The sequence below is a fragment of the Populus alba genome, chromosome 5 (genome assembly GCF_005239225.2).
Source record: "Populus alba chromosome 5, ASM523922v2, whole genome shotgun sequence".
Taxonomy (NCBI): domain Eukaryota; kingdom Viridiplantae; phylum Streptophyta; class Magnoliopsida; order Malpighiales; family Salicaceae; genus Populus; species Populus alba.
Genome location: NC_133288.1, coordinates 19,952,380 through 19,963,876, shown reverse-complemented (window position 1 = coordinate 19,963,876; position 11,497 = coordinate 19,952,380).

Here is an 11,497-nt window from a genome sequence, read left to right as displayed (position 1 = left end):
TTAAAAAATTAATTTTTTTTATTTTTTCAGATTATTTTAATATTTTAATATTAAAAATAAATTTTAAAAATATATATTATTTAAGTATATTTTTAAATAAAAAATATTTTAAAAAATAACTATTACTCTCACAAACTTGTTTAGGCTTGAAACAGGTAAAAAATATATATTAATCTTTTTGTTTTTACATAATATATTAATAGGTAATGTTGCTCCAATACCAAACACAAGGGTCACTACAATACCAATCAAAAAAACAGTTGTCACGACCATACAACAAAATAGATTTTGAAATTTATTAATATTCTCTAAAAAGAATACTGTTAATAATCTCGCAGGTACTGAAATCATTAAAAGAACACCCAATAACTTATTGGGTATTGTACAAAGTATTTGAAATACGGGAAAGAAATACCATTCGGGCAATATTTCAATAGGAGTTGTAAATGGATCTGCAGGTTCATCAATCATTGACGATTCTAGAATCGAGTTCGGATTAAAATTTTGATTCAATTAAAGAGTAAGCTTATTTTTTTCTAGTTTTAAGACTTATAGTTCGAGCGACCAACTCTCTTTTTTTAAATTGTCTTTCATTATTAAAAAACAGGTAGTGAAGATAAAATACGAGTTTGTTTTATAACAATGGTAATTAATCGTTGTTTTAAAGTCAATTTGAAAAAGACTTAAATTTAATTTAGTGTTGTATTTTATTTCAAGAATAGAAAAGAAAAGGAAAAACTAAAAATAAGAGAAAATTGATCTCATTTTTCAATAAAGTAATATTAAATTAAAAATAATAAACACTGGTCATTTAACTAATTAATTTGTTTTTAAAACAAGATGAACTACTTAGTTTATTATTAAAAACTAGAAGGATTAATTTCTAATTTATTTGTTAAAAACAGAGAAACTAGTACATTTTTTCACTCCATCCTACCTGGTGCAAAGCCATTCTCATTTACAAAAGAACGTAAAAGGCCTTAATGTTTTATTGCGGCTCTTGAATGAAAACATTGCTGGATTTACTTATTGTTTTTATTTTTTATCATTTAATTTTTTTTTTACTCGGGTTGTTAATTTTTTTAATTCATTGGTTTCATATTTTGCTGATTAGGCTTCATAGATTCTTTCATGTTGTTTTCTTTTATGTTTTATCATCTTAAAAAAAATCTTTGACATTTAATCAGTTCTTACTTTTGAAAAAAAAAAAATTTATTTTTTTTACAAAAAATTAAAAGTGGGGTCTAAAATTGCAAGGTGAAATGACAGACCTTTATTTGAAAAAAATATATTTTTTTTATATAGTCATTAATTGTTAGGTGATTCAATTTGGTGATTTGTTCATCGATTGCTTATCATAATCTTTAAAAAAAACTTCCCAACATTAGATTGGTTGTTGGTGGTTTTGATTTTTATGAAAAATTAAAAATAAAAAGAAAAAAATAACATTGAGTAAAAATAACATCCCTTTTAAAAAGAATTTGTTTTAATGTTTTTTTTTAATTTAGACTTTCAATTTGTGCGATTTATATCTTTTAACTTTTATAAGATTTAGTTCATTTCATTTTAAGCATACTTTATTCGGTCTTAGAAATGAGAGGAAATCGCTGAAAACAGTGAAGATATTAGTTAGTCTAATTCTATTAATAAAAATAGTTAAATCTGGTGTCAAAATATTTCTCTTGTGTTAATAAAATGTTTTTAGGTTTTCATGTCGCTGAAAATATAAATCAGGATTGAGAAAGAGTTCTTTTCGATTTGATCGTATTTTTTTAACCAATTTGGGAGCTTTTTGAGTTGAGAATTTGATTTATCTTAGGTTATAAAAATGTTTTTTGTGTATTTTTAGATGAAAATAAATTAAAAAATAAATTTTTATTCCAAAAATACATTTGCATTATTTTCCAGCTACCTTTATGCCCGCCTGAATTCTAGGCATGCAATGATATATGTTTGTTTTGAAAATAAAAGGGTGAATGATGTGACTAAGCTAGTAGGCCCATGTGTCTCGGCTTACTTGGCTTATTTTGAAATGGGTCACTTCCACGCAAGCATGTTGCCTTCTTCTTCTTTTTTTCTAGTAGTTTATATTTAATTTTCGAGAAATTAAATAATTTAATATTTGAAAAAGAATTAAATCAAACCATATTTTTATCAATATTTTATGTGTTTATAAACCTATCAAATTAAATAGACTATATCGAAGAAAACTCCTATATGTTTGAATTTAAAACCTAGTATTTGAAATAATTCAAGTCAAGAAATTTAAAAAGATAACCATATAAGCTACGTTTAATAGAATTTTAAAAGAATTTCTTGAGACATCACTCGGGTATTATATTATTATTTTATTTTGAATTACTTACATCGAGTCTTTTATAATTTATCCATCTTTTTTTTTTGTTATTTTATAAAATTACACCCTTAATACAAGTTAATAACATTTTACATATAATATAAAAAAAAAATCAACAGAATATCACATAAGTGTCATTACATTTTAATTAGTAACTTAAAAAAACCTTTATATTAAATACTACAATTGTTCCATCAATTTTCTTTAAAAAAAAAAAAAAAAAACCTAGCCCTCCCTTCTTTATTCCCCTTTCCACCCATCTTTTTTCATCCAAAAGAGATTGGTTGATCTCAAATAAAAAAATTCATCTCGTCATACTCTTATCAATCTCACACCAATGCAAGATCTTACCCTCTCTATCTTGATGTAATAAAAAAAGTACAAATGATGTGAAAATGATGAACTTTTTACACCATGATCAAGGATTGTATTTATAGAAAAGAAGTGGCGGAGTGGTTGTTGACGATGGTCGCAACAATTCCTCTTTCTAGTGGTTGTTTAAGAGAGTTCAAAACCCAGTTATGAAGATACAATCGCCAATGCAAAGATTGATTTTACTAGTACATGTTGAAGCCTTTCTCAATAAATAATCCATCGAAATAAAGGTTTTGATTTGGTTGATTTTGTATTTATAGAAAGGATATGTATAAAGAAGAGAAAGAAATTTTATTAAACTTCATATGTTGTTTGTATTGGTTTTGATATACTATATATACAAGGATTTTTTTTTAACTTAAAAATTTAGGTTCACTTAGGATATAAAATGTAATTTTTACAATAATAAAGTAAATGAAAAATTAACCATTATATTTTTTAATATAATTGTGCTAAAATTACGAGGGTATTAGTTTTTAAGAATTGAAACTTGGGAAAATGATACAAAATTCTGTAAGAAACAAATATTCTAGTGATTTTTTTTTAATAAAAAAACACATTGACGAGACGAAAAGGTTTTAGTTAGAAATTTTTTATATATATATTTATTTAAAATTAGCCTTATTTTTAGGTATATCTTAGGAATGCTTTTGGTTTACATTAAATAAATAAAATAGAAAAAAAAATGCTAAATCAAAGATATTAATAAAAATAGAAAGAACTTTACTAAAAAAAAATTGTTTTATTTTAATAGAATTATTATTCTTCTTATAAAAAATATTAATGTCTTTAATTAAGTTAAAAAAATCAAAGGGTATATATATATATATATATGTTTTTTTTGTGCTCGTTTCTCAACTTCACAACCTAATATTTACTTAGCAGTGAGATCTCTTTTTAACATTTTTTAATGAGTATAATTCTCAAACTATTTTTATTAAATGTATACATTAAATTTAAAATATTAATTAATTTCTTTTGTTGAAAAACATACTAATAACACTTGAAAATTTGTTTTTTATATTTTAAAAACATTTGGCCTGATCAACAACAATTATTACAAAATATACTAAAATGATTGGCTAAAATACTGTAGTAATTCATAGTAGTTAGATTTCTTTACATTTTTATCCTTCATTTTTTTTCAATCTCTTACATCTAATTTCATGGCCAATTTGTCAAAAAATTTTAGGGAAAGAAAAAATTTCAACAATAGGGAAAAACAAATCAAAGTGTAAAACAAAATAAAAATCATAGTCAATCTAAGATCTAGAAAAAAGCTTCTTTTTCAACCTTGTACTTTCATTTTTCTTCATTCACCCTAATAGATTTTTTATTTTAATCATGTTTTTAAAATTTATTTTCTTAGTATTTTTATTTTTAAGTTAAAAAAAAGGGAGAGAGTGTATGTTCAGTTTATCAATTTTTTAACAATAAAACTCATTATTTTTTGTATTAATGAGTTTTATTTAATAATGAGTTTTATTTAAAAAGAGTTTGGTGATGATAGGACAAGGCTGAAAAAGTATATAAAGATTTATTTTGATTTTTTAATTTAGTTATTTTTTAAGTGTTTTTGAAGTTAATTATAAAGTTTTTAAATGATGTAGATGTTTTGAGTGAAAATAAATTAAAAAGTGAATTATGTTCTCATACGCCGCGTATCACAAGAAGTACCTAGTCTACTCCTGTATATGATTGAAAGCTAATGCTTAGAGAGAGAGGAAGAGAGAGAGGAGATGCCCACGATGCCTCGGTCAAGCTTCCAATTATTTTTAGACACACAATTTTGCCGAAACAGAAATATATTTATTGTTCTGACAAAATAGTATATGATTGCATCATACACGTTTTGACACTTAACACCATGAAAGACACCTCCACTTGGTAGTGGGGTCGCTTAGCCTTTAAATCTAAGCAAGGAGACGAAAAGGAGGACCCTTCAATAATTCAGCTCCCAAAATGGTACTGCCACGTGTATCTAAACCCCGAACCTCCTCCCTAGCTTAAGGTGATTGGCTAGAAGAAAGGGACGTGCCTGTGCGTGCCGAGAAGAAGCTGCCCGATAGAGAAATGCTGCCAGAGGAGGCCGACGGTACTGAAGAAATTAGCTTCGTAAATAAAGTCGTGAGGGAGACTCCTCTTAGGTTTGGCCTATCTCCATAGGAGGCTGATTGTGGCTGTTGTCAACTAAAAACAGGCATCTTTTGTGGAAAATTAAGAAATGAGTTCACGGTCTGTGCTTTTACTGCAAATAAATGTTTTAAAAGGACATGACGATAAATCAATAATAACCGGCACGCTATTTAACTTTTCACTGCGCGGTTTTTTTTAATTGTTTTTTAGATAATTCCAGTTATAAAACAAAGTATTTGTTTTTTAAAGTAATTTTTAAGGTATTGGTAGCTGTTTCCGGTTGTTTATCCCCTTCAAAGACATGTTCTTACGATGTTATTCACCCGTGATTCTCTATAAAAATATTTTAGATGGTTGTGATATGAAAATGTTAAGACTATAAAAAAAAATATTAAAATACATTAATTTGATATTTGTTTAGACGGTAATATCTTCATAAAATCACCGTGCACTCTGCATTATCAAACGTTGCCGTATTAATTATCACAATTTGCTTACAATTTTGGGATCAACCGAAGAGAAAACAGTATAAATTTGATAAAATTTCTTGCACGGGACTTGTTTGTTGAACTGACACAAACAAATATCCAAATTAGGGATGGTATGCGAATTAGGCATACAGAACTTGGCAACTGGAGTACTCAACATTATCTTATGTTATCCAAACTCTTCATCAGGGTTGATCCAACGGCTAGCAAACAGAGCTAATAAATTTTTGGGGAGAGCTAACTAGAGGGCTCACGTCTCTTGTCCATCTCTCACAGATGCAGAACCTTTAGCTAGAGAGCCCACGTTCCAGTGACGTAACTCGACAGCGGGTCCTTTCACAATCATCATTTCTTAACCATTTCAGGGACCCACCCTCGCACTTAAAAACTACGTATGGTATTATTTGTTTTTGTATTTTTTAAAAAAATTAAAATTATTTATTTATTTTAAATTAATAATTTTTTAATGTTTTTATTTTTAAATCATTTTGACGCGCTAATATCAAAAATAATTTTTTAAAAATAAAAAAAATATTATTTTAATATATTTATAAGTAAAAAGCACTTTTAAAAGCAACTACACTCTCATACAAGTAAAAATCTTTAGAACAATAAAAATTATAAATGATGTAATTTAACTATACAAGTTCTAAATTTATTTTTTTAAAGGTCACCTATTCTAGTTTTTGTAAATTTTAGAGCCACCAGAAAGCTTACAAAATTATTAATTTTAAAACCTGTAAAATTAATCAAGTATAAAACCAATCCAAACACCTAAATTAATCTAAAAACACAAATAAACAATAAAACTCGGCACAGATTGTTGTTGATATTTTACCCTTTTCTTTTTCCTTTGTTTTTTAAACTGTCCTTTGAGTAAGAATATTAATTTTTTTAAAAATATAGAAGTATTTTATTTTAATATATTTTAAATTAAAAAAATAATTTTACAAAAATAACATTCATGCATCTAATTATTAAACACAGTAAATAACACTTAACAATATTGTCATTATGTCAGGAAATTTACTTTGTTTGGCAAGGTCCCGAAAGTAATCAGTTCATGTTAAGGGGTTTTGGAACATTAGTAGCGGTTTTCAAAGTTTATTTTTTTAAAAAAAATATTAAAATTATATATTTTTAAAATTTATTTTTGATATCAAAAAATATATATATATATATATATATATATATTCAAGAATTGAATTTTTATAAAATATTATATGTAGAACATTCCTGTACCGCGATCAACTTGTAAAAACAAGGGGTCGCCGAAATAATGGGCCCAAAGTTTTGGGTCAGTCAGTCCTTTCACAGTAATCAGTAACACACCATAATAAAGTGAAAGGACACTACCCCGAGTGGAGCCCACCATTCTGTACTGGGACTGAGTTTGTATCTCAGTGGAGTCGAGTGGGCTTTAACACTTTTTTTTTTCGTTATAGTCGGTTACAACTTTACTCGGACATGGGTTGACTCGGTCCAAGATTTAAGACGAGAATTTAATAAATTGATCTGATTTGAAATAATATTATTTTAATTTTTTAAAAATCATTTATAAAAAAATCATTTTAATTTAACTCGACCTTAGTTGATTTGGTTTAAGATTGAAATCTATATAATTTTTTAAGAAATAACATGGAAACATCATTTTAACCAAGAAAACGGGTTTTTTTTTTTTGGTTGATTTGTCTTTAATAAACTCAAATTATAGATTGATCTGATTGGGTTTGTGCAGGGGAAGTGTACGTCTCAAAGGGACAGTCCACAAATATCTCCAACCGTTACTTTCAGTGGGGCCACCTACGCATGCTACTGCGACTACGGATGGAACAAAAAAAATGATACCGTAAGTTAAGTTGTTTGGAAATGGATAAAATTATTTTTTAAAGTATATTTTTATTTAAAAATATATTAAAATAATATTTTTTATTTTTTTTAAATATTATTTATATTAGTCCATCAAAATAATTTCTAAAAATATCAAAAAATATTAATTTAAAATTAAAAAATAGTAAATTTTTCAAAAAAACATTTTTTAAAAAAATATGTACCACAAGACCTTTTCGTTTTCTCCTGTGCGAAAAATACAGATTGTAAATTTTGCAAGGATAATGATACGTGAAAAAATATATCCCAGATTAAAGTTAAATTGTAAAAAGATCTCAGAGCGTGGTCCCGTGATATTATACCCCTTGTATACTATGTGTCAGAGAGATATAGCTGTTGTATCTGAAAAGTATTATAATTTCGGTATAAAAATAATCATGATCTTTAAATTTAAATAATTTTTCATATCTCAAAAATAAATGCCGACAGATCAAGTGAGAATTCCTTCAATACTTGGAAAATTATATGCGGAAGAGTTCTATCATAGTAAGTTATCCTTGTGTCCTTTTTTTAGATCATGTGATTCGTGGACAGAAGTCAGGCAACTAATCAAACCGTGTTGCATTTATTTTTAATTAATATAGATGTTTGGATTAATTTATATGTAATTTAATTAATTTTATGAGTTTTAAAGTTAATAAATATATAAATTTTTAATAATTATTATATTAAAAATTACATGACTTAAACTTAAAATTATATCGCATTCTTCCAACTATGTGAGAGGACGGAGCTCTAGCAATGGCAGCAATTCAAAACAATTCAATGCGTATAATATAATTATAGCTATTTAATATAACTTATAATCATTCCCTTCATCTAAACTTCCAATCTTAACATAAAATTAATATAAAACAATATGATTATTTGTAATTTTAAGATTAATAATTCTTATATATAATAGATCATGTGTCAAGAGATATTTCATAACGTTTCCGACTACTTATGTATTTTTTTTTATTAATATAGATCTCCAGGCTTAACTTTGTGAATATTCGTCAACTAGTTCTACAAACTTTAAAATTAACGATTTTGTAAGTTTTAATAGCTATTATATTAGCGACTAGATGAACTTAAATATAAAACTACAAAAAAACAAATCTTTTAATCCCAAATTTTTATTATTAGATCATTTACGGGATGGTTTTTACGCTTCTTAATTAGCAATTGAATTGCAACTGCCTCCATTAATTAGACCTTAAAGGGATAAGGGAGCACGAAACTGTATCTCCGACGGGATAACTATTCGATCCTTTAACAGAGCTTAAAGCCGAGGCTTCTCTTTCAACAAAGAAATATTTAAAAATCATGATGATCGACCAGTGCAGTAAAGATGGAGCTCTTTCCCTTACCTCTCGGAGGACCCATCATAAATGAATGCTTCATGGACATGTGCACGCGGTGTCCAAATAGGGCTGAACATAGCAGGTTCTCTGGGGTCCCCCATGCATGATGTCCTCGAACTATCCTCCAAACAAATTGAAGTAAATGATCTGAAAACTTCGACCCTTTTTTCCCTTGGGTTTTTGACTCGTTCTCGCACAGTCGCACGTAAATGCTTTTCTAAAGATCTTTTCCTCCTGGTTATTACTTGTCCTCGATCGCAAAAGTACTGTGTTTTGTTTAAATTTAAATTTGTTTTTTATTAAAATTAAATTTGGTTTGTACTTTTTAATCATTTTGATATGCTGATGTCAAAAATAATTTTTAAAAAATAAAAAAAATCATTGATATATATTTCGACACGAAAGCTATTTAAAAAGCAACACTACTGTGTTAACTTGTACTTGTTCTTTCGCCTCGGAACGTCCGCCTGCAAAAACATTTATAATATCATAAAATTATACTTGAAACTTGAAATATAATATCAATAGATTAATTGAATTTTTTTTTAAAATTAATTTTAACTTTTATAATTGTTGCGATAAAACACCGTAAGAATTATTCAATTTAATTTAAATTATAATTATTTCAAGTTTAATAAACTTGTTACTACACAGATAAAACATATACAAAAACAAATGTATTTTTTTTCTTTTTTTTATTATTATTCTTTTGAAGGTTTAGAGAGCTTTAGTTTTATCCTAAAGTTGTTATATCTGTGTGAGACAAATAAACACCTTAAAAATAATGTTTTCATGTCTCTACACCAACTATTGCTATTAACCTTTCGGGCATGTTTGTTTCTTCATTTCAAAAGTGCTTTTGAAAAAATTTGAAAATTTTTTATTTTTTTATTTACTTCAAATTAATATTATTTTTTTTGTGTTTTCAAATCATTTTGATGTGATAATGTCAAAAATAATTTTTAAAAAAATAAAAAAAATCATTGGCATGCATTTTAGGACAAAAAAATATTTAAAAAGCAACTGCAACCACACTGCCAAAAAAACTATTATATTTGAAAAATCTCGACTAGATTCTTTCTTTAATATTTAATTAACATGTCAAATTCATGATCCAGACTATGGAGTCTACTGGGAAAAAATTAATTTTTTATATTATTATATGATAAAAAATACAAAAAATAATTTACTATCAACTCACTATTAAAAGATAATATTCAATAAAAACCTATGCTCTAAATGATGGGATTGCAAAAAATAAAAAAGATACAAAAATATAACTTGGTAAGTGTCTCAGCTTAAAAAATCCAAAATTGACTTTGTGGTTAATATTTACTCAGTTTTCCAAACCTGTGATCCAGGTTATAAACTTCATTGAGTTAAATTTTTTTTTTTTTTATCTTACTATATGATAAAAAAATACAAAAATTGATTTATTATCGATCTAATACTAAAATATAAAATTCCATAAAAAACTTACACTAAATGAAGGCATTGAAAAAAATTGAAAAAAAAAAACAAAAAGCGAATACAAAAAGGCCTAGCTCCATTGGGCCAAGCCCATCGAAAATAGCCGACACGTGGGCCCGAGGGAGGCCCGCATGCTTGACCATGTATCTTTTTTCTTTGTATAAGGGATGGATCCTTGTAAAAATAAGATTCATCGTCCAGCCTCGGAGTCTCCCTCGAACCCACGTGCCTGGTTGTTTTGAATAAACCCAACTCGTTGCGGGTGGGTTATTTTTACTTGGCCCATTTGTTTTTTTTCCTTCATGGGTTTTTATTCAAATAAATAGTCAATATGACTTAATAGAAACCTTACCATATTAAATGATAGAATTAAAATAAATAATAATAAGAGGCTAGAAAAACAAACTTGATTTTTTTTTAATACTTGTTAATTAATTTCTCATAGATGATGTTCCACACCAGACATAGCTATCAACTCTCAGGAGTGTGAAAGCTTGGAAATTCCATTTTAGTGGTGCCTTGGATATAGAATTTATCCCCAATGCATTGAAAATTTAAATTTTGAGGGATGCTCTTGTTTGGTTTGCGCAACTTCAATATTTTCACTCATCACTTAATTAGGATAATTGATGTTTCCATTTTTTTTTTGTTTTCATTTAAATTTTTTTAAAATAAAATAAAAACTCGATTGTTTTACTATTTTTAATTAAAAAACCAAAACCAACAACTTCAATAAGAATTTTTAAAAATCACCCCATCTAGTTTTTGAAAAATCACCTCAGCCCATATTTGGTTTTTTAAAATAAATAAAAAAACAGAAACACCAATGATACCAAAAAAAAAAAGCCCTTGATTAATCTGAATGGCAAGAGTTTCTATTTGGTGATGTGTTCGCTATATGAACAAGAGGAACTTGTTGAAATATCAGAAAAGGGCAAGAACCCATGAATCAACATTGTAAGGAAAAATGAAGCTGACGAGTGCATGATTCTGAGTACAAGGTCAATATTACTAGAAGAACTTGATTACCAATTCAGTTTTTTTTTTTTTTTCCTCAACAATGATGTCACTAATAATTGCCAATTCAGATTAGAAAATAAGTTAGTACAAGCCATGGAGATGGCCCAGTGAACTGTGTACAAACTATGAAACATGATGTCATCGGCTCCTTCTTCGAGCGAGGGCGTTTATTTCTACATTCATGACCGTGCAGTACTTACTGTAGATGAAGCAAGAGACTTGAGCCCGTACAAAAATGCCATAAACTCATGAGAGTGAAAGGAAAGAATTTTAAAACAAAAGGACAAGAATCATATATATATATATATATATATATATATACATACATATATATATATATATATATATGCCTACGTGTGTGTGTAATTACAAGAGAGAGAGAGAGAGAGAGAGAGAGAGAAGGGCTTATAAAATAA